This window comes from Cherax quadricarinatus, chromosome 81, assembly GCF_038502225.1.
Source record: "Cherax quadricarinatus isolate ZL_2023a chromosome 81, ASM3850222v1, whole genome shotgun sequence".
NCBI lineage: Eukaryota > Metazoa > Arthropoda > Malacostraca > Decapoda > Parastacidae > Cherax > Cherax quadricarinatus.
In genome coordinates, this window is record NC_091372.1 from 7413594 (window position 1) to 7435801 (window position 22208).

The 22208-nt window shown below is 46.1% G+C and overlaps 1 protein-coding gene across 2 annotated transcripts in view; it reads left to right on the forward strand.

Moving 5' to 3' along the window:
• The first annotated feature begins 1865 nt into the window (after positions 1 to 1865).
• LOC128699873 (protein O-mannosyl-transferase TMTC1) overlaps positions 1866 to 22208 on the forward strand; it is a 158785-nt gene continuing 138442 nt past the window's right edge. For both annotated transcript variants that reach the window (XM_070102310.1, XM_070102311.1), the window contains exon 1: positions 1866 to 1966. The gene's annotated coding sequence lies outside the window, so the exon portion shown is untranslated. The remainder of the gene's footprint in view (positions 1967 to 22208) is intronic.

Sequence of the window (22208 nt, forward strand, 5' to 3'; positions counted from 1 at the left end):
TAATTACTACCCTCAAAGCTTAATTACTACCGTCAAAGCTTAATTACTACCGTCAAAGCTTAATTACTACCGTCAAAGCTTAATTACTACCGTCAAAGCTTAATTACTACCGTCAAAGCTTAATTACTACCCTCAAAGCTTAATAACTACCGTCAAAGCTTAATTACTACCGTCAAAGCTTAATAACTACCGTCAAAGCTTAATTACTAAAGTCAAAGCTTAATTACTACCGTCAAAGCTTAATTACTACCGTCAAAGCTTAATAACTACCGTCAAAGCTTAATTACTACCGTCAAAGCTTAATAACTACCGTCAAAGCTTAATTACTACCGTCAAAGCTTAATTACTACCGTCAAAGCTTAATAACTACCGTCAAAGCTTAATTACTACCGTCAAAGCTTAATAACTACCGTCAAAGCTTAATAACTACCGTCAAAGCTTAATTACTACCGTCAAAGCTTAATAACTACCGTCAAAGCTTAATTACTACCGTCAAAGCTTAATAACTCCCGATCTTTGTAAAATTTTCTTCCCTGGATCGTGTATGTCAACATGTTAATATTTTCTTGTGTTATGGAGAGTGTCAGGAACGTGCCAGCCTGAACGTGCCAGCCTGAACGTGCCAGCCTGAACGTGACGGTACAGCCTGAACGTGACGTTACGATCTGAACGTGACGGTACAGCCTGAACGTGACGTTACAATATGAACGTGACGTTACAATATGAACGTGACGTTACAATCTGAACGTGACGTTATAATATGAACGTGACGTTACAATCTGATCGTGACGTTACAATCTGAACGTGACGTTACAATCTGAACGTGACGTTACAATCTGAACGTGACGTTACAATCTGAACGTGACGTTACACTTTGAACGTGACGTTACAATCTGAACGTGACGTTACAATATGAACGTGACGTTACAATCTGAACGTGACGTTACAATATGAACGTGACGTTACAATCTGAACGTGACGTTACAATCTGAACGTGACGTTACAATCTGAACGTGACGTTACAATATGAACGTAACGTTACAATATGAACGTGACGTTACAATATGAACGTAACGTTACAATATGAACGTGACGTTACAATCTGAACGTGACGTTACAATCTGAACGTGACGTTACAATATTCTGGGATACTGACGTATTTCGTTAAAGATGCAAGTTGACTGGTTAATGGGGTTTGAAGACTATCTACTACACGAGGGTCATTAAGGCTGTATGTCACATGTTCACTACCAGTCAAGAGTACTTTAACACCTAAAATAATGAGTAAAGTTTTCACAGCCAACTGGCTGTGAAAATAATAATAATAATAATAATAATAATAATAATAATAATAATAATAATAATAATAATAATAATTATTATTATTATTATTATTATTATTATTTCTACAAGTACATGACACAACTTAAACAGACCATAGCTGACATCAGTGACATACTGTACAGAAAGCCCCTGGTTATGCAGAACATTTCTCGCGACTTAGGCTAATTCTGTCCCCAGGATGCGACCCATACCAGTCGGTTAACACCCACGTACCCATTTTACTGCTAGGTGAATATGGACAGCAGGTGTCTTAAGGGAACACGTCCTGATGTTTCTACCCGTACGGAGAATCGAACCACGGACCTCAGGGTGTGAACTGAGTGCGCTACCAACCCAGCTATGGGACAGATGGTTGCTACCAACCCAGCTATGGGACAGATGGTTGCTTCAGCCAGTTGGCTGAGGACAATATTATCAGATCGGCGAAGAAAAACCATAAATCAGCCATATTTCTGTGTTTTCCCCATCAGCCACATGGCTGCCTTAGGCAACTAGACAAGAGGGAGGTAGCACTCTGCCACGGGTGGCACTGTGCCACGGGTGGCAAGCTCAGTCAGGCGGCAGCTGAGGCTGGAGAAGGTGGCACCTCCGGCTTATTCCGCCTTATCTGAGTGGCACTGTTGTAAGACTATGTGTGGCACTGTTGTAAGACTGTGTAGTACTGTTGTAAGACTATCTGTGTGGCACTGTTGTAAGACTATCTGTGTGGCACTGTTGTAAGACTATCTGTGTGGCACTGTTGTAAGACTATCTGTGTGGCACTGTTGTAAAACTATCTGTGTGGCACTGTTGTAAGACTGTGTGGCACTGTTGTAAGACTATCTGTGTGGCACTGTTGTAAGACTGTGTGGCACTGTTGTAAGACTGTGTGGCACTGTTGTAAGTCTATGTGTGGCACTGTTGTAAAACTATCTGTGTGGCACTGTTGTAAGACTGTGTGGCACTGTTGTAAGACTATCTGTGTGACACTGTTGTAAGACTGTATGGCACTGTTGTAAGACTATCTGTGTGGCACTGTTGTAAGACTATCTGTGTGGCACTGTTGTAAGACTATCTGTGTGGCACTGTTGTAAGACTATATGTGTGGCACTGTTGTAAGACTATCTGTGTGGCACTGTTGTAAGACTGTCTGTGTGGCACTGTTGTAAGACTATCTGTGTGGCACTGTTGTAAAACTATCTGTGTGGCACTGTTGTAAGACTGTGTGGCACTGCTGTAAGACTATCTGTGTGGCACTGTTGTAAGACTGTGTGGCACTGTTGTAAGACTATCTGTGTGGCACTGTTGTAAGACTATCTGTGTGGCACTGTTGTAAGACTATCTGTGTGGCACTGTCATAAGACTATCTGTGTGGCACTGTTGTAAGACTATCTGTGTGGCACTGTTGTAAGACTATCTGTATGGCACTGTTGTAAGACTATCTGTGTGGCACTGTTGTAAGACTGTGTGGCACTGTTGTAAGACTATCTGTGTGGCACTGTTGTAAGACTATCTGTGTGGCACTGTTGTAAGACTATCTGTGTGGCACTGTTGTAAGACTATCTGTATGGCACTGTTGTAAGACTATCTGTGTGGCACTGTTGTAAGACTGTGTGGCACTGTTGTAAGACTATCTGTGTGGCACTGTTGTAAGACTATCTGTGTGGCACTGTTGTAAGACTGTGTATCACTGTTGTAAGACTATGTTGTAAGACTGTGTGGTACTGTGTAAGACTGTGTGGCACTGTTGTAAGACTATCTGTGTGGCACTGTTGTAAGACTGACTGTTGTATGTGTGGCACTGTTGTAAGACTATCTGTGTGGCACTGTTGTAAGACTGTGTGGCACTGTTGTAAGACCGTGTGGTACTGTTGTAAGACTATCTGTGTGGCACTGTTGTAAGACTATCTGTGTGGCACTGTTGTAAGACTATCTGTGTGGCACTGTTGTAAGACTATATGTGTGGCACTGTTGTAAGACTATCTGTGTGGTTGTACTGTTGTAAAGACTATCTGTGTGGCACTGTTGTAAAACTATCTGTGTGGCACTGTTGTAAGACTGTGTGGCACTGCTGTAAGACTATCTGTGTGGCACTGTTGTAAGACTGTGTAGCACTGTTGTAAGACTATATGTGTGGCACTGTTGTAAGACTGTGTAGCACTGTTGTAAGACTACATGTGTGGCACTGTTGTAAGACTGTGTGGCACTGTTGTAAGACTGTGTGGCACTGTTGTAAGACTGTGTGGTACTGTTGTAAGACTGTGTGGCACTGTTGTAAGACTATCTCTTTGGCACTGTTGTAAGACTGTGTGGCACTGTTGTAAGACTATCTGTGTGGCACTGTTGTAAGACTATCTGTGTGGCACTGTTGTAAGACTGTGTGGCACTGTTGTAAGACTATCTGTGTGGCACTGTTGTAAGACTATCTGTGTGGCACTGTTGTAAGACTGTGTGGCACTGTTGTAAGACTGTGGCACTGTTGTAAGACTGTGTGGTACTGTTGTAAGACTGTGTGGCACTGTAGTAAGACTATCTCTGTGGCACTGTTGTAAGACTGTGTGGCACTGTTGTAAGACTATCTGTGTGGCACTGTTGTAAGACTATCTGTGTGGCACTGTTGTAAGACTGTGTGGCACTGTTGTAAGACTGTGTGGCACTGTTGTAAGACTATCTGTGTGGCACTGTTGTAAAACTATCTGTGTGGCACTGTTGTAAGACTGTGTGGCACTGTTGTAAGACTATCTGTGTGACACTGTTGTAAGACTGTATGGCACTGTTGTAAGACTATCTGTGTGGCACTGTTGTAAGACTGTGTGGCACTGTTGTAAGACTATCTGTGTGGCACTGTTGTAAGACTATATGTGTGGCACTGTTGTAAGACTATCTGTGTGGCACTGTTGTAAGACTGTCTGTGTGGCACTGTTGTAAGACTATCTGTGTGGCACTGTTGTAAAACTATCTGTGTGGCACTGTTGTAAGACTGTGTGGCACTGTTGTAAGACTATCTGTGAGGCACTGTTGTAAGACTGTGTGGCACTGTTGTAAGACTATCTGTGTGGCACTGTTGTAAGACTATCTGTGTGGCACTGTTGTAAGACTATCTGTGTGGCACTGTCATAAGACTATCTGTGTGGCACTGTTGTAAGACTATCTGTGTGACACTGTTGTAAGACTATCTGTATGGCACTGTTGTAAGACTATCTGTGTGGCACTGTTGTAAGACTGTGTGGCATTGTTGTAAGACTATCTGTGTGGCACTGTTGTAAGACTATCTGTGTGGCACTGTTGTAAGACTATATGTATGGCACTGGTGTAAGACTATCTGTGTGGCACTGTTGTAAGACTATCTGTGTGGCACTGTTGTAAGACTGTGTAGCACTGTTGTAAGACTATCTGTGTGGCACTGTTGTAAGACTGTGTGGCACTGTTGTTAGACTATCTGTGTGGCACTGTTGTAAGACTGTGTGGCACTGTTGTAAGACTGTGTGGTACTGTTGTAAGACTATCTGTGTGGCACTGTTGTAAGACTATCTGTGTGGCACTGTTGTAAGACTGTGTGGCACTGTTGTAAGAATGTGTGGCACTGTTGTAAGACTGTGTGGTACTGTTGTAAGACTGTGTGGCACTGTTGTAAGACTATCTGTGTGGCACTGTTGTAAGACTGTGTGGCACTGTTGTTAGACTATCTGTGTGGCACTGTTGTAAGACTGTGTGGCACTGTTGTAAGACTGTGTGGTACTGTTGTAAGACTATCTGTGTGGCACTGTTGTAAGACTATCTGTGTGGCACTGTTGTAAGACTGTGTGGCACTGTTGTAAGACTGTGTGGCACTGTTGTAAGACTGTGTGGTACTGTTGTAAGACTGTGTGGCACTGTTGTAAGACTATCTGTGTGGCACTGTTGTAAGACTGTGTGGCACTGTTGTAAGACTGTGTGGCACTGTTGTAAGACTATCTGTGTGGCACTGTTGTAAGACTGTGTGGCACTGTTGTAAGACTATCTGTGTGGCACTGTTGTAAGACTGTGTAGCACTGTTGTAAGACTATATGTGTGGCACTGTTGTAAGACTGTGTAGCACTGTTGTAAGACTATATGTGTGGCACTGCTGTAAGACTGTGTGGCACTGTTGTAAGACTGTGTGGCACTGTTGTAAGACTGTGTGGTACTGTTGTAAGACTGTGTGGCACTGTTGTAAGACTATCTCTGTGGCACTGTTGTAAGACTGTGTGGCACTGTTGTAAGACTATCTGTGTGGCACTGTTGTAAGACTATCTGTGTGGCACTGTTGTAAGACTGTGTGGCACTGTTGTAAGACTGTGTGGCACTGTTGTAAGACTATCTGTGTGGCATTGTTGTAAGACTATCTGTGTGGCACTGTTGTAAGACTGTGTGGCACTGTTGTAAGACTGTGTGGCACTGTTGTAAGACTGTGTGGTACTGTTGTAAGACTATCTGTGTGGCACTGTTGTAAGACTGTGTGGCACTGTTGTAAGACTATCTGTGTGTCACTGTTGTAAGACTGTGTGGCACTGTTGTAAGACTATCTGTGTGGCACTGTCGTAAGACTGTGTGGCACTGTTGTAAGACTATCTGTGTGGCACTGTTTAAGACTGTGTAGCACTGTTGTAAGACTATCTGTGTGGCACTGTTGTAAGACTGTGTGGCACTGTTGTAAGACTATCTGTGTGGCACTGTTGTAAGACTGTGTGGCACTGTTGTAAGACTATCTGTGTGGCACTGTTGTAAGACTATCTGTGTGGCACTGTTGTAAGACTGTGTAGCACTGTTGTAAGACTATCTGTGTGGCACTGTTGTAAGACTGTGTGGCACTGTTGTAAGACTATCTGTGTGGCACTGTTGTAAGACTGTGTGGCACTGTTGTAAGACTATCTGTGTGTCACTGTTGTAAGACTGTGTGGCACTGTTGTAAGACTATGTGTGTGGCACTGTCGTAAGACTGTGTGGCACTGTTGTAAGACTATCTGTGTGGCACTGTTGTAAGACTGTGTGGCACTGTTGTAAGACTATCTGTGTGGCACTGTTGTAAGACTGTGTGGCACTGTTGTAAGACTATCTGTGTGGCACTGTTTAAGACTGTGTAGCACTGTTGTAAGACTATTTGTGTGGCACTGTTGTAAGACTGTGTGGCACTGTTGTAAGACTATCTGTGTGGCAGTGTTGTGAGACTATCTGTGTGGCACTGTTGTAAGACTGTGTAGCACTGTTGTAAGACTGTGTGGCACTGTTGTAAGACTGTGTGGCACTGTTGTAAGACTGTGTAGCACTGTTGTAAGACTATCTGTGCGGCACTGTTGTAAGACTGTGTGGCACTGTTTTAAGACTATCTGTGTGGCACTGTTGTAAGACTGTGTAGCACCGTTGTAAGACTGTGTAGCACTGTTGTAAGACTGTGTGGCACTGTTATAAGACTGTGTAGCACTGTTGTAAGACTGTGTAGCACTGTTGTAAGACTATCTGTGTGGCACTGTTGTAAGACTGTGTGGCACTGTTGTAAGACTATCTGTGTGGCACTGTTGTAAGACTGTGTAGCACTGTTGTAAGACTGTGTAGCACTGTTGTAAGACTGTGTGGCACTGTTGTAAGACTGTGTAGCACTGTTGTAAGACTGTTTGGCACTGTTGTAAGACTATGTGGCACTGTTGTAAGACTATCTGTGTGGCACTGTTGTAAGACTATGTGGCACTGTTGTAAGACTATCTGTGTGGCACTGTTGTAAGACTATCTGTGTGGCACTGTTGTAAGACTATTTGTGTGGCACTGTTGTAAGACTATCTGTGTGGCACTGTTGTAAGACTATCTGTGTGGCACTGTTGTAAGACTATCTGTGTGGCACTGTTGTAAGACTATCTGTGTGGCACTGTTGTAAGACTATCTGTGTGGCACTGTTGTAAGACTATCTGTGTGGCACTGTTGTAAGACTATCCGTGTGGCACTGTTGTAAGACTATCTGTGTGGCACTGTTGTAAGACTATCCGTGTGGCACTGTTGTAAGACTATCCGTGTGGCACTGTTGTAAGACTATCTCAGTGGCACGAGAGTAAGACTGTATATACGTAGTGAGGTATATATATATATATATATATATATATATATATATATATATATATATATATATATATATATATATATATATATATATATATATATATATATATATATATATATATATATAAATACTCTTATAGTTTATATAAATCATTATTTTAGGTATTTAATAATTCTTGCCTGGTGGAGAACAGGTGAGATGCAGCCTTAATGACCCTGGTGTAGTAGATAGACTTTAAACTCTATTAACCATTCAACCTTAACATTACTGTGCTGTTTAGCGTAAACACAAGCTAGAGCATTCATAACTTTCCCCTTGTTTGCCTTGAGATGAGAGACATGAGTGCTGAGAGATGAGTGCTGAGGCATGAGTGCTGAGAGATGAGAGGTGAGTGCTGAGAGATGAGTGCTGAGAGATGAGAGAGATGAGTGCTGAGAGATGAGAGATGAGTGCTGAGAGATGAGAGAGATGAGTGCTGAGAGATGAGAGGTGAGTGCTGAGAGATGAGTGCTGAGAGATGAGAGAGATGAGTGCTGAGAGATGAGAGATGAGTGCTGAGAGATGAGAGAGATGAGTGCTGAGAGATGAGAGATGAGTGCTGAGAGATGAGTGCTGAGAGATGAGAGAGATGAGTGCTGAGAGATGAGAGATGAGTGCTGAGAGATGAGAGAGATGAGTGCTGAGAGATGAGTGCTGAGAGATGAGAGAGATGAGTGCTGAGAGATGAGAGAGATGAGTGCTGAGAGATGAGAGAGATGAGTGCTGAGAGATGAGAGAGATGAGTGCTGAGAGATGAGAGAGATGAGTGCTGAGAGATGAGAGATGAGTGCTGAGAGATGAGAGAGATGAGTGCTGAGAGATGAGAGAGATGAGTGCTGAGAGATGAGAGAGATGAGAGAGATGAGTGCTGAGAGATGAGAGGTGAGTGCTGAGAGATGAGAGAGATGAGTGCTGGGAGATGAGAGAGATGAGTGCTGAGAGATAAGAGAGATGAGTGCTGGGAGATGAGAGAGATGAGTGCTGAGAGATGAGAGAGATGAGTGCTGAGAGATGAGAGAGATGAGTGCTGAGAGATGAGAGAGATGAGTGCTGTGAGATGAGAGAGATAAGTGCTGAGAGATGAGAGGTGAGTGCTGAGAGATGAGAGAGATGAGTGCTGAGAGATGAGTGCTGAGAGATGAGAGAGATGAGTGCTGGGAGATGAGAGAGATGAGTGCTGAGAGATGAGAGAGATGAGTGCTGAGAGATGAGAGAGATGAGTGCTGGGAGATGAGAGAGATGAGTGCTGAGAGATGAGAGGTGAGTGCTGAGAGATGAGAGAGATGAGTGCTGGGAGATGAGAGAGATGAGTGCTGATTGATGAGAGAGATGAGTGCTGGGAGATGAGAGAGATGAGTGCTGGGAGATGAGAGAGATGAGTGCTGAGAGATGAGAGAGATGAGTGCTGGGAGATGAGAGAGATGAGTGCTGAGAGATGAGAGGTGAGTGCTGAGAGATGAGTGCTGAGAGATGAGTGTTGAGAGATGAGAGAGATGAGTGCTGAGAGATGAGAGGTGAGTGCTGAGAGATGAGTGCTGAGAGATGAGAGAGATGAGTGCTGGGAGATGAGAGAGATGAGTGCTGGGAGATGAGAGAGATGAGTGCTGAGAGATGAGAGGTGAGTGCTGAGAGATGAGTGCTGAGAGATGAGTGTTGAGAGATGAGAGAGATGAGTGCTGAGAGATGAGAGAGATGAGTGCTGGGAGATGAGAGAGATGAGTGCTGAGAGATGAGAGGTGAGTGCTGAGAGATGAGTGTTGAGAGATGAGAGAGATGAGTGCTGAGAGATGAGAGGTGAGTGCTGAGAGATGAGTGCTGAGAGATGAGTGTTGAGAGATGAGAGAGATGAGTGCTGAGAGATGAGAGGTGAGTGCTGAGAGATGAGTGCTGATAGATGAGAGAGGTGAGTGCTGAGAGATGAGAGAGATGAGTGCTGAGAGATGAGAGAGATGAGTGCTGAGAGATGAGAGAGATGAGTGCTGAGAGATGAGAGAGATGAGTGCTGAGAGATGAGAGGTGAGTGCTGAGAGATGAGAGAGGTGAGTGCTGAGAGATGAGTGCTGAGAGATGAGTGCTGAGAGATGAGAGAGATGAGTGCTGAGAGATGAGAGGGATGAGTGCTGAGAGATGAGAGAGATGAGTGCTGAGAGATGAGAGAGATGAGTGCTGAGAGATGAGAGAGGTGAGTGCTGAGAGATGAGTGCTGAGAGATGAGAGAGATGAGGGCTGAGAGATGATAGAGATGAGTGCTGAGAGATGAGAGAGATAAGTGCTGAGAGATGAGAGGGATGAGTGCTGAGAGATGAGAGGGATGAGTGCTGAGAGATGAGAGGGATGAGTGCTGAGAGATGATAGAGATGAGTGCTGAGAGATGAGAGGGATGAGTGCTGAGAGATGATAGAGATGAGTGCTGAGAGATGAGAGGGATGAGTGCTGAGAGATGAGAGGGATGAGTGCTGAGAGATGAGAGGTGAGTGCTGAGAGATGAGTGCTGATAGATGAGAGAGGTGAGTGCTGAGAGATGAGAGAGATGAGTGCTGAGAGATGAGAGAGATGAGTGCTGAGAGATGAGAGAGATGAGTGCTGAGAGATGAGTGCTGAGAGATGAGAGGTGAGTGCTGAGAGATGAGAGAGGTGAGTGCTGAGAGATGAGTGCTGAGAGATGAGTGCTGAGAGATGAGAGAGATGAGTGCTGAGAGATGAGAGGGATGAGTGCTGAGAGATGAGAGAGATGAGTGCTGAGAGATGAGAGAGATGAGTGCTGAGAGATGAGAGAGGTGAGTGCTGAGAGATGAGTGCTGAGAGATGAGAGAGATGAGGGCTGAGAGATGATAGAGATGAGTGCTGAGAGATGAGAGAGATGAGTGCTGAGAGATGAGAGGGATGAGTGCTGAGAGATGAGAGGGATGAGTGCTGAGAGATGAGAGGGATGAGTGCTGAGAGATGATAGAGATGAGTGCTGAGAGATGAGAGGGATGAGTGCTGAGAGATGATAGAGATGAGTGCTGAGAGATGAGAGGGATGAGTGCTGAGAGATGAGAGGGATGAGTGCTGAGAGATGAGAGGGATGAGTGCTGAGAGATGAGAGGGATGAGTGCTGAGAGATGAGAGGGATGAGTGCTGAGAGATGAGAGGGATGAGTGCTGAGAGATGAGATGGATGAGTGCTGAGAGATGATAGAGATGAGTGCTGAGAGATGAGAGGGATGAGTGCTGAGAGATGATAGAGATGAGTGCTGAGAGATGAGAGGGATGAGTGCTGAGAGATGAGAGGGATGAGTGCTGAGAGATGATAGAGATGAGTGCTGAGAGATGAGAGGGATGAGTGCTGAGAGATGAGAGGGATGAGTGCTGAGAGATGAGAGGGATGAGTGCTGAGAGATGATAGAGATGAGTGCTGAGAGATGAGAGGGATGAGTGCTGAGAGATGAGAGGGATGAGTGCTGAGAGATGAGAGATGAGTGCTGAGAGATGAGAGGGATGAGTGCTGAGAGATGAGAGATGAGTGCTGAGAGATGAGAGGGATGAGTGCTGAGAGATGATAGAGATGAGTGCTGAGAGATGAGAAAGATGAGTGCTGAGAGATGAGAGAGATGAGGATGCTGTGTCACATACCACCTCATCTTTTTAACCACAGTAACATGAGCTGGAAGCTGAAATGAGCTGTTATTTGATCTTCAACACGCCCCCCAGACCTCTCTTAATACGCTCTCACACCTCTGTCAACACAGCTGTAACCTCTCACACCTCTGTCAACACAGCTGTAACCTCTCACACCTCTGTCAACACAGCTGTAACCTCTCACACCTCTGGCAACACAACTGTAACCTCTCACACCTCTCTCAACACAGCTGTAACCTCTCACACCTCTGGCAACACAACTGTAACCTCTCACACCTCTGTCAACACAGCTGTAACCTCTCACACCTCTGGCAACACAACTGTAACCTCTCACACCTCTGTCAACACAGCTGTAACCTCTCACACCTCTGTCAACACAGCTGTAACCTCTCACACCTCTATCAACACAGCTGTAACCTCTCACACCTCTGTCAACACAGCTGTAACCTCTCACACCTCTGTCAACACAGCTGTAACCTCTCACACCTCTATCAACACAGCTGTAACCTCTCACACCTCTGTCAACACAGCTGTAACCTCTCACACCTCTGTCAACACAGCTGTAACCTCTCACACCTCTGTCAACACAGCTGTAACCTCTCACACCTCTGTCAACACAGCTGTAACCTCTCACACCTCTATCAACACAGCTGTAACCTCTCACACCTCTATCAACACAGCTGTAACCTCTCACACCTCTGTCAACACAGCTGTAACCTCTCACACCTCTCTCAACACAGCTGTAACCTCTCACACCTCTATCAACACAACTGTAACCTCTCACACCTCTATCAACACAGCTGTAACCTCTCACACCTCTATCAACACAGCTGTAACCTCTCACACCTCTGTCAACACAGCTGTAACCTCTCACACCTCTGTCAACACAGCTGTAACCTCTCACACCTCTGTCAACACAGCTGTAACCTCTCACACCTCTGTCAACACAGCTGTAACCTCTCACACCTCTCTCAACACAGCTGTAACCTCTCACACCTCTGTCAACACAGCTGTAGCCTCTCACACCTCTATCAACACAGCTGTAACCTCTCACACCTCTGTCAACACAACTGTATCCTCTCACACCTCTGGCAACACAGCTGTAACCTCTCACACCTCTGTCAACACAGCTGTAACCTCTCACACCTCTCTCAACACAGCTGTAACCTCTCACACCTCTGTCAACACAGCTGTAACCTCTCACACCTTTCTCAACACAGCTGTAACCTCTCACACCTCTGTCAACACAGCTGTAACCTCTCACACCTCTATCAACACAGCTGTAACCTCTCACACCTCTGTCAACACAGCTGTAACCTCTCACACCTCTATCAACACAGCTGTAACCTCTCACACCTCTGTCAACACAGCTGTAACCTCTCACACCTCTGTCAACACAGCTGTAACCTCTCACACCTCTCTCAACACAGCTGTAACCTCTTACATCTCTGTCAACACAACTGTAACCTCTCACACCTCTGGCAACACAGCTGTAACCTCTCACACATCTGTCAACACAGCTGTAACCTCTCACACCTCTCTCAACACAGCTGTAACCTCTCACACCTATGTCAACACAGCTGTAACCTCTCACACCTCTGTCAACACAGCTGTAACCTCTCACACCTCTCTCAACACAGCTGTAACCTCTCACACCTCTCTCAACGTAGCGGTAACCTCTCACACGTCTCTCAACGTAGCGGTAACCTCTCACACGTCTCTCAACACAGCTGTAACCTATTACACGTCTCTCAACGTAGCGGTAACCTCTCACACGTCTCTCAACACAGCTGTAACCTATTACACGTCTCTCAACGTAGCGGTAACCTCTCACACGTCTCTCAACGTAGCGGTAACCTCTCACACCTCTCTCAACACAGCTGTAACCTCTCACAGGTCTCTCAACGTAGCGGTAACCTCTCACACCTCTCTCAACGTAGCGGTAACCTCTCACACGTCTCTCAGCGTAGCGGTAACCTCTCACACGTCTCTCAACGTAGCGGTAACCTCTCACACGTCTCTCAACACAGCTGTAACCTATTACACGTCTCTCAACGTAGCGGTAACCTCTCACACGTCTCTCAACGTAGCGGTAACCTCTCACACGTCTCTCAACACAGCTGTAACCTATTACACGTCTCTCAACGTAGCGGTAACCTCTCACACGTCTCTCAACGTAGCGGTAACCTCTCACACCTCTCTCAACGTAGCGGTAACCTCTCACACGTTTCTCAACGTAGCGGTAACCTCTCACACGTCCCTCAACGTAACGGTAACCTCTCACACCTCTCTCAACGTAGCGGTAAGCTCTCACACGTTTCTCAACGTAGCGGTAACCTCTCACACGTCTCTAAACGTAGCTGTAACCTCTCACACCTCTCTCAACGTAGCTGTAACCTCTCACACCTCTCTCAACATAGCGGTAACCTCTCACACGTCTCTCAACGTAGCTGTAACCTCTCACACCTCTCTCAACGTAGCGGTAACCTCTCACACGTCTCTCAACACAGCTGTAACCTATTACACGTCTCTCAACGTAGCGGTAACCTCTCACACGTCTCTCAACGTAGCGGTAACCTCTCACACGTCTCTCAACGTAGCGGTAACCTCTCACACGTCTCTCAACGTAGCGGTAACCTCTCACACCTCTCTCAACGTAGCGGTAACCTCTCACACGTCTCTCAACGTAGCGGTAACCTCTCACACGTCTCTCAACGTAACGGTAACCTCTCACACCTCTCTCAACGTAGCGGTAACCTCTCACACGTTTCTCAACGTAGCGGTAACCTCTCACACGTCTCTCAACGTAGCTGTAACCTCTCACACCTCTCTCAACGTAGCTGTAACCTCTCACACCTCTCTCAACATAGCGGTAACCTCTCACACGTCTCTCAACGTAGCTGTAACCTCTCACACCTCTCTCAACGTAGCGGTAACCTCTCACACGTCTCTCAACGTAGCTGTAACCTATTACACGTCTCTCAACGTAGCGGTAACCTCTCTTACCTCTCTCAACGTAGCGGTAACCTCTCACACGTCTCTCAACGTAGCTGTAATCTCTCACACCTCTCTCAACGTAGCTGTAACCTCTCACACGTCTCTCAACGTAGCTGTAACCTATTACACGTCTCTCAACGTAGCGGTAACCTCTCACACGTCTCTCAACGTAGCTGTAACCTATTACACGTCTCTCAACGTAGCGGTAACCTCTCACACGTCTCTCAACGTAGCGGTAACCTCTCACACCTCTCTCAACGTAGCGGTAACCTCTCACACGTCTTTCAACGTAACGGTAACCTCTCACACGTCTCTCAACGTAACGTTAACCTCTCACACCTCTCTCAACGTAGCGGTAACCTCTCACACGTTTCTCAACGTAGCGGTAACCTCTCACACGTCTCTCAACGTAGCTGTAACCTCTCACACCTCTCTCAACGTAGCGGTAACCTCTCACACGTCTCTCAACGTAGCTGTAACCTCTCACACCTCTCTCAACGTAGCGGTAACCTCTCACACGTCTCTCAACGTAGCTGTAACCTATTACACGTCTCTCAACGTAGCGGTAACCTCTCTTACCTCTCTCAACGTAGCGGTAACCTCTCACACGTCTCTCAACGTAGCTGTAATCTCTCACACCTCTCTCAACGTAGCTGTAACCTCTCACACGTCTCTCAACGTAGCCGTAACCTATTACACGTCTCTCAACGTAGCGGTAACCTCTCACACGTCTCTCAACGTAGCTGTAACCTATTACACGTCTCTCAACGTAGCGATAAACTCTCACACGTTTCTCAACGTAGCTGTAACCTATTACGTCTCGCAACGTAGCGGTAACCTCTCACACGTCTCTCAACGTAGCGGTAACCTCTCACACGTCTCTCAATGTAGCTGTAACCTATCACACGTCTCTCAACGCAGCTGCAACCTATCACACGTCTCTCAACGCAGCTGCAACCTATCACACGTCTCTCAACGCAGCTGTAACCTATCACACGTCTCTCAACGCAGCGGCAACCTATCACACGTCTCTCAACGCAGCTGGAACCTATCACACGTCTCTCAACGTAGCTGCAACCTATCACACGTCTCTCAACGCAGCTGTAACCTATCACACGTCTCTCAACGCAGCTGTAACCTATCACACGTCTCTCAACGCAGCTGCAACCTATCACACGTCTCTGAACGCAGCTGGAACCTATCACATGTCTCTCAACGCAGCTGTAACCTATCACACGTCTCTCAACGCAGCTGTAACCTATCACATGTCTCTCAACGCAGCTGCAACCTATCACACGTCTCTCAACGTAGCAGCAACCTATCACACGTCTCTCAACGTAGCTGCAACCTATCACACGTCTCTCAACGCAGCTGCAACCTATCACACGTCTCTCAACGCAGCTGCAACCTATCACACGTCTCTCAACGTAGCTGCAACCTATCACACGTCTCTCAACGCAGCTGCAACCTATCACACGTCTCTCAACGCAGCTGTAACCTATCACACGTCTCTCAACGCAGCTGCAACCTATCACACGTCTCTCAACGCAGCTGGAACCTATCACACGTCTCTCAACGCAGCTGTAACCTATCACACGTCTCTCAACGCAGCTGTAACCTATCACACGTCTCTCAACGCAGCTGCAACCTATCACACGTCTCTCAACGTAGCTGCAACCTATCACACGTCTCTCAACGTAGCAGCAACCTATCACACGTCTCTCAACGTAGCTGCAACCTATCACACGTCTCTCAACGCAGCTGCAACCTATCACACGTCTCTCAACGCAGCTGTAACCTATCACACGTCTCTCAACGTAGCTGCAACCTATCACACGTCTCTCAACGCAGCTGCAACCTATCACACGTCTCTCAACGTAGCAGCAACCTATCACACGTCTCTCAACGCAGCTGTAACCTATCACACGTCTCTCAACGCAGCTGCAACCTATCACACGTCTCTCAACGCAGCTGCAACCTATCACACGTCTCTCAACGTAGCAGCAACCTATCACACGTCTCTCAACGTAGCTGTAACCTATCACACGTCTCTCAACGCAGCTGCAACCTATCACACGTCTCTCAACGCAGCTGCAACCTATCACACGTCTCTCAACGCAGCTGCAACCTATCACACGTCTCTCAACGTAGCTGCAACCTATCACACGTCTCTCAACGTAGCAGCAACCTATCACACGTCTCTCAACGTAGCTGTAACCTATCACACGTCTCTCAACGCAGCTGCAACCTATCACACGTCTCTCAACGCAGCTGCAACCTATCACACGTCTCTCAACGTAGCAGCAACCTATCACACGTCTCTCAACGCAGCTGTAACCTATCACACGTCTCTCAACGCAGCTGCAACCTATCACACGTCTCTCAACGCAGCTGCAACCTATCACACGTCTCTCAACGCAGCTGCAACCTATCACACGTCTCTCAACGTAGCTGCAACCTATCACACGTCTCTCAACGCAGCTGCAACCTATCACACGTCTCTCAACGTAGCAGCAACCTATCACACGTCTCTCAACGTAGCAGCAACCTATCACACGTCTCTCAACGTAGCAGCAACCTATCACACGTCTCTCAACGTAGCAGCAACCTATCACACGTCTCTCAACGTAGCTGCAACCTATCACACGTCTCTCAACGTAGCTGCAACCTATCACACGTCTCTCAACGCAGCTGCAACCTATCACACGTCTCTCAACGTAGCAGCAACCTATCACACGTCTCTCAACGTAGCAGCAACCTATCACACGTCTCTCAACGTAGCAGCAACCTATCACACGTCTCTCAACGCAGCTGCAACCTATCACACGTCTCTCAACGCAGCTGCAACCTATCACACGTCTCTCAACGTAGCAGCAACCTATCACACGTCTCTCAACGTAGCTGCAACCTATCACACGTCTCTCAACGTAGCAGCAACCTATCACACGTCTCTCAACGTAGCAGCAACCTATCACACGTCTCTCAACGTAGCAGCAACCTATCACACGTCTCTCAACGTAGCAGCAACCTATCACACGTCTCTCAACGTAGCTGCAACCTATCACACGTCTCTCAACGTAGCAGCAACCTATCACACGTCTCTCAACGTAGCAGCAACCTATCACACGTCTCTCAACGTAGAAGCAAACTATCCAACGTCTCTCAGCGTAGCTGCAACCTATCACACGTCTCTCAACGTAGCAGCAACCTATCACACGTCTCTCAACGTAGCAGCAACCTATCACACGTCTCTCAACGTAGCAGCAACCTATCACACGTCTCTCAACGTAGTGTAATACATTACTGCTGTAAGCACATCACTTTGTATAAATTCTAATGCACTGAGAATAGCAGTGTATATACACCCAGAGATGTATATCTCAGTGTGTACTATCTTATAGTTTATATTAATCACCTTTAAAGTATTAAGGTATTCTTAATTTGTGGTGTACAGGTGACACGAAATTTTACTGACCCTCGTCTGGTAGATAGGTTTTAAACCCAATACAACAAGTGCTTTATTATGTTAAAGATATGACAATGGAAATAAGTCACTCTGTCTGACTTTTTTGGGTTATCCCAGGTTCTCTACACATATGCTGCTATGTATGATAATTCTATGTAACTGTATTTGTGTATACCTGAATAAACTTACTTACTTACTTACTTACTTAATCAGTTCTCTCCATACGATGTTAGAGTAAGTTTGATTCAAAAAGGATACAGGAAAGTACTGGTTTGGCAATAGAGTTGTAGATGAGTGGAACACACTCCCGGGTAGCGTCGCTGAGGCAAGAACTCTGGGTAGCTTTAAATATACCGGATTTCACGGATTATTAGACGCATGTTTTTTCCCATAAAATATCTGGAATGACCACACTGTGTCCTGTAATCTGAAGGTCAGTGACGGGAGCTATGATTTTGAGATGTGGGGTGGGCTGTAGCTCTCCCAGTGACGTCCGATGACGGGCCATTAAGTATAAAACAAGTCTTGTAAGTCGTGTCTTAAAAGCAGCGAAATACGGTAGGTTAGGCGGGTACACGAGCTGACCTGTAATGAACAGCGAGCTGACCTGTAATGAACAGCGAGCTGACCTGTAATGAACAGCGAGCTGACCTGTAATGAACAGCGAGCTGACCTGTAATGAACAGCGAGCTGACCTGTAATGAACAGCGAGCTGACCTTTAACTGTGAACTCTGTGAAAAGTACGAGAAGCGCCCTCTTTGAAACAGCTGTACCTGAAGGTTAAGAAGGAGTTGAAGGTAGAAAGAAGAGAGATGTGGAGAATGAGTGAGAAAAGCAAGAGGATTCATAGCAGTTCTCCTGTGGTGAATCCTCGGGACAACGAATGAAGCTGGACAGTAGTAGGACAGAAAGGAACGAAGCTGGACAGTAGTAGAGCAGAAAGGAATGAAGCTGGACAATAGTAGGACAGAAAGGAATGAAGCTGGACAGTAGCAGAGCAGAAAGGAATGAAGCTGGACAGTAGTAGGACAGAAAGGAACGAAGCTGAACAGTAGTAGGACAGAAAGGAACGAAGCTGAACAGTAGTAGAGCAGGAAGGAACGAAGCTGAACAGTAGTAGGACAGAAAGGAATGAAGCTGGACAGTAGTAGGACAGAAAGGAACGAAGCTGAACAGTAGTAGGACAGAAAGGAACTGGACAGTAGTAGGACAGAAAGGAACGAAGCTGAACAGTAGTAGGACAGAAAGGAACGAAGCTGAACAGTAGTAGGACAGAAAGGAATGAAGCTGGACAGTAGTAGAGCAGGAAGGAACGAAGCTGAACAGTAGTAGGACAGAAAGGAACGAAGCTGAACAGTAGTAGAGCAGAAAGGAATGAAGCTGGACAGTAGTAGGACAGAAAGGAATGAAGCTGGACAGTAGTAGAGCAGAAAGGAATGAAGCTGGACAGTAGTAGGACAGAAAGGAACGAAGCTGAACAGTAGTAGAGCAGAAAGGAATGAAGCTGGACAGTAGTAGGACAGAAAGGAATGAAGCTGGACAGTAGTAGAGCAGAAAGGAATGAAGCTGGACAGTAGTAGAGCAGAAAGGAATGAAGCTGGACAGTAGTAGAGCAGAAAGGAATGAAGCTGGACAGTAGTAGAGCAGAAAGGAATGAAGCTGGACAGTAGTAGGACAGAAAGGAATGAAGCTGGACAGTAGTAGAGCAGAAAGGAATGAAGCTGGACAGTAGTAGAGCAGAAAGGAATGAAGCTGGACAGTAGTAGGACAGAAAGGAATGAAGCTGGACAGTAGTAGAGCAGAAAGGAATGAAGCTGGACACTAGTAGTACAGAAAGGAACGAAGCTGAGTAGTAGAACAGAAAGGAATGAAGCTGGACAGTAGTAGAGCAAAGGAATGAAGGTGGACAGTAGTAGAGCAGAAAGGAGTAAAGCTGGACAGTAGTAGAGCAGAAAGGAGTAAAGCTGGACAGTAGTAGAGCAGAAAGGAGTAAAGCTGGACAGTAGTAGAGCAGAAAGGAGTAAAGCTGGACAGTAGTAGAGCAGAAAGGAGTAAAGCTGGACAGTAGTAGAGCAGAAAGGAGTAAAGCTAGTAGAGCAGAAAGGAATGAAACTGTAGAGGACAGAAAGGACTAAAGCTGGACAGTAGTAGAGCAGAAAGGAATGAAGCTGGACAGTAGTAGAGCAGAAAGGAATGAAGCTGGACAGTAGTAGGACAGAAAGGAATGAAGCTGGACAGTAGTAGAGCAGAAAGGAATGAAGCTGGACAGTAGTAGAGCAGAAAGGAATGAAGCTGGACAGTAGTAGAGCAGAAAGGAATGAAGCTGGACAGTAGTAGAGCAGAAAGGAATGAAGCTGGACAGTAGTAGAGCAGAAAGGAATGAAGCTGGACAGTAGTAGAGCAGAAAGGAATGAAGCTGGACAGTAGTAGAGCAGAAAGGAATGAAGCTGGACAGTAGTAGAGCAGAAAGGAATGAAGCTGGACAGTAGTAGAGCAGAAAGGAATGAAGCTGGACAGTAGTAGAGCAGAAAGGAATGAAGCTGGACAGTAGTAGAGCAGAAAGGAATGAAGCTGGACAGTAGTAGAGCAGAAAGGAATGAAGCTGGACAGTAGTAGAGCAGAAAGGAATGAAGCTGGACAGTAGTAGGACAGAAAGGAACGAAGCTGGACAATAGCAGAGCAGAAAGGAATGAAGCTGGACAGTAGTAGAGCAGAAAGGAATGAAGCTGGAGAGTAGTAGAGCAGAAAGGAATGAAGCTGGACAGTAGTAGAGCAGAAAGGAATGAAGCTGGACAGTAGTAGAGCAGAAAGGAATGAAGCTGGACAGTAGTAGAGCAGAAAGGAATGAAGCTGGACAGTAGTAGAGCAGAAAGGAATGAAGCTGGACAGTAGTAGGACAGAAAGGAATGAAGCTGGACAGTAGTAGAGCAGAAAGGAATGAAGCTGGACAGTAGTAGAGCAGAAAGGAATGAAGCTGGACAGTAGTAGAGCAGAAAGGAACGAAGCTGGACAGTAGTAGAGCAGAAAGGAATGAAGCTGGACAGTAGTAGGACAGAAAGGAACGAAGCTGGACAGTAGTAGAGCAGAAAGGAGTGAAGCTGGACAGTATTAGAGCAGAAAGGAATGAAGCTGGACAGTAGTAGGACAGAAAGGAATGAAGCTGGACAGTAGTAGGACAGAAAGGAATGAAGCTGGACAGTAGTAGGACAGAAAGGAATGAAGCTGGACAGTAGTAGAGCAGAAAGGAATGAAGCTGGACAGTAGTAGGACAGAAAGGAACGAAGCTGGACAGTAGTAGAGCAGAAAGGAGTGAAGCTGGACAATAGTAGAGCAGAAAGGAGTGAAGCTGGACAGTAGTAGGACAGAAAGGAACGAAGCTGGACAGTAGTAGAGCAGAAAGGAGTGAAGCTGGACAGTAGCAGAGCAGAAAGGAGTGAAGCTGGACAATAGTAGAGCAGAAAGGAGTGAAGCTGGACAGTAGTAGGACAGAAAGGAACGAAGCTGGACAGTAGTAGAGCAGAAAGGAGTGAAGCTGGACAGTAGCAGAGCAGAAAGGAGTGAAGCTGGACAATAGCAGAGCAGAAAGGAGTGAAGCTGGACAGTATTAGAGCAGAAAGGAATGAAGCTGGACAGTATTAGAGCAGAAAGGAATGAAGCTGGACAGTAGTAGGACAGAAAGGAATGAAGGTGGACAGTAGTAGAGCAGAAAGGAATGAAGGTGGACAGTAGTAGAGCAGAAAGGAATGAAGGTGGACAGTAGTAGGACAGAAAGGAATGAAGCTGGACAGTAGTAGAGCAGAAAGGAATGAAGGTGGACAGTAGTAGAGCAAAGGAATGAAGGTGGACAGTAGTAGGACAGAAAGGAATGAAGGTGGACAGTAGTAGAGCAAAGGAATGAAGGTGGACAGTAGTAGGACAGAAAGGAATGAAGCTGGACAGTAGTAGAGCAAAGGAATGAAGGTGGACAGTAGTAGGACAGAAAGGAATGAAGCTGGACAGTAGTAGAGCAGAAAGGAATGAAGCTGGACAGTAGTAGGACAGAAAGGAATGAAGCTGGACAGTAGTAGAGCAGAAAGGAATGAAGCTGGACAGTAGTAGAGCAGAAAGGAATGAAGCTGGACAGTAGTAGAGCAGAAAGGAATGAAGCTGGACAGTAGTAGAGCAGAAAGGAATGAAGCTGGACAGTAGTAGGACAGAAAGGAATGAAGCTGGACAGTAGTAGAGCAGAAAGGAATGAAGCTGGACAGTAGTAGAGCAGAAAGGAATGAAGCTGGACAGTAGTAGGACAGAAAGGAATGAAGCTGGACAGTAGTAGAGCAGAAAGGAGTGAAGCTGGACAGTAGTAGGACAGAAAGGAAAGAAGCAGTAGGACAGGAATGAAGTAGTAGTAGGACAGAAAGGAATGAAGCTGGACAGTAGTAGAGCAGAAAGGAGTGAAGCTGGACAGTAGTAGGACAGAAAGGAATGAAGCTGGACAGTAGTAGAGCAGAAAGGAGTGAAGCTGGACAGTAGTAGGACAGAAAGGAATGAAGGTGGACAGTAGTAGAGCAAAGGAATGAAGGTGGACAGTAGTAGGACAGAAAGGAATGAAGCTGGACAGTAGTAGAGCAGAAAGGAATGAAGCTGGACAGTAGTAGAGCAGAAAGGAATGAAGCTGGACAGTAGTAGAGCAGAAAGGAATGAAGCTGGACAGTA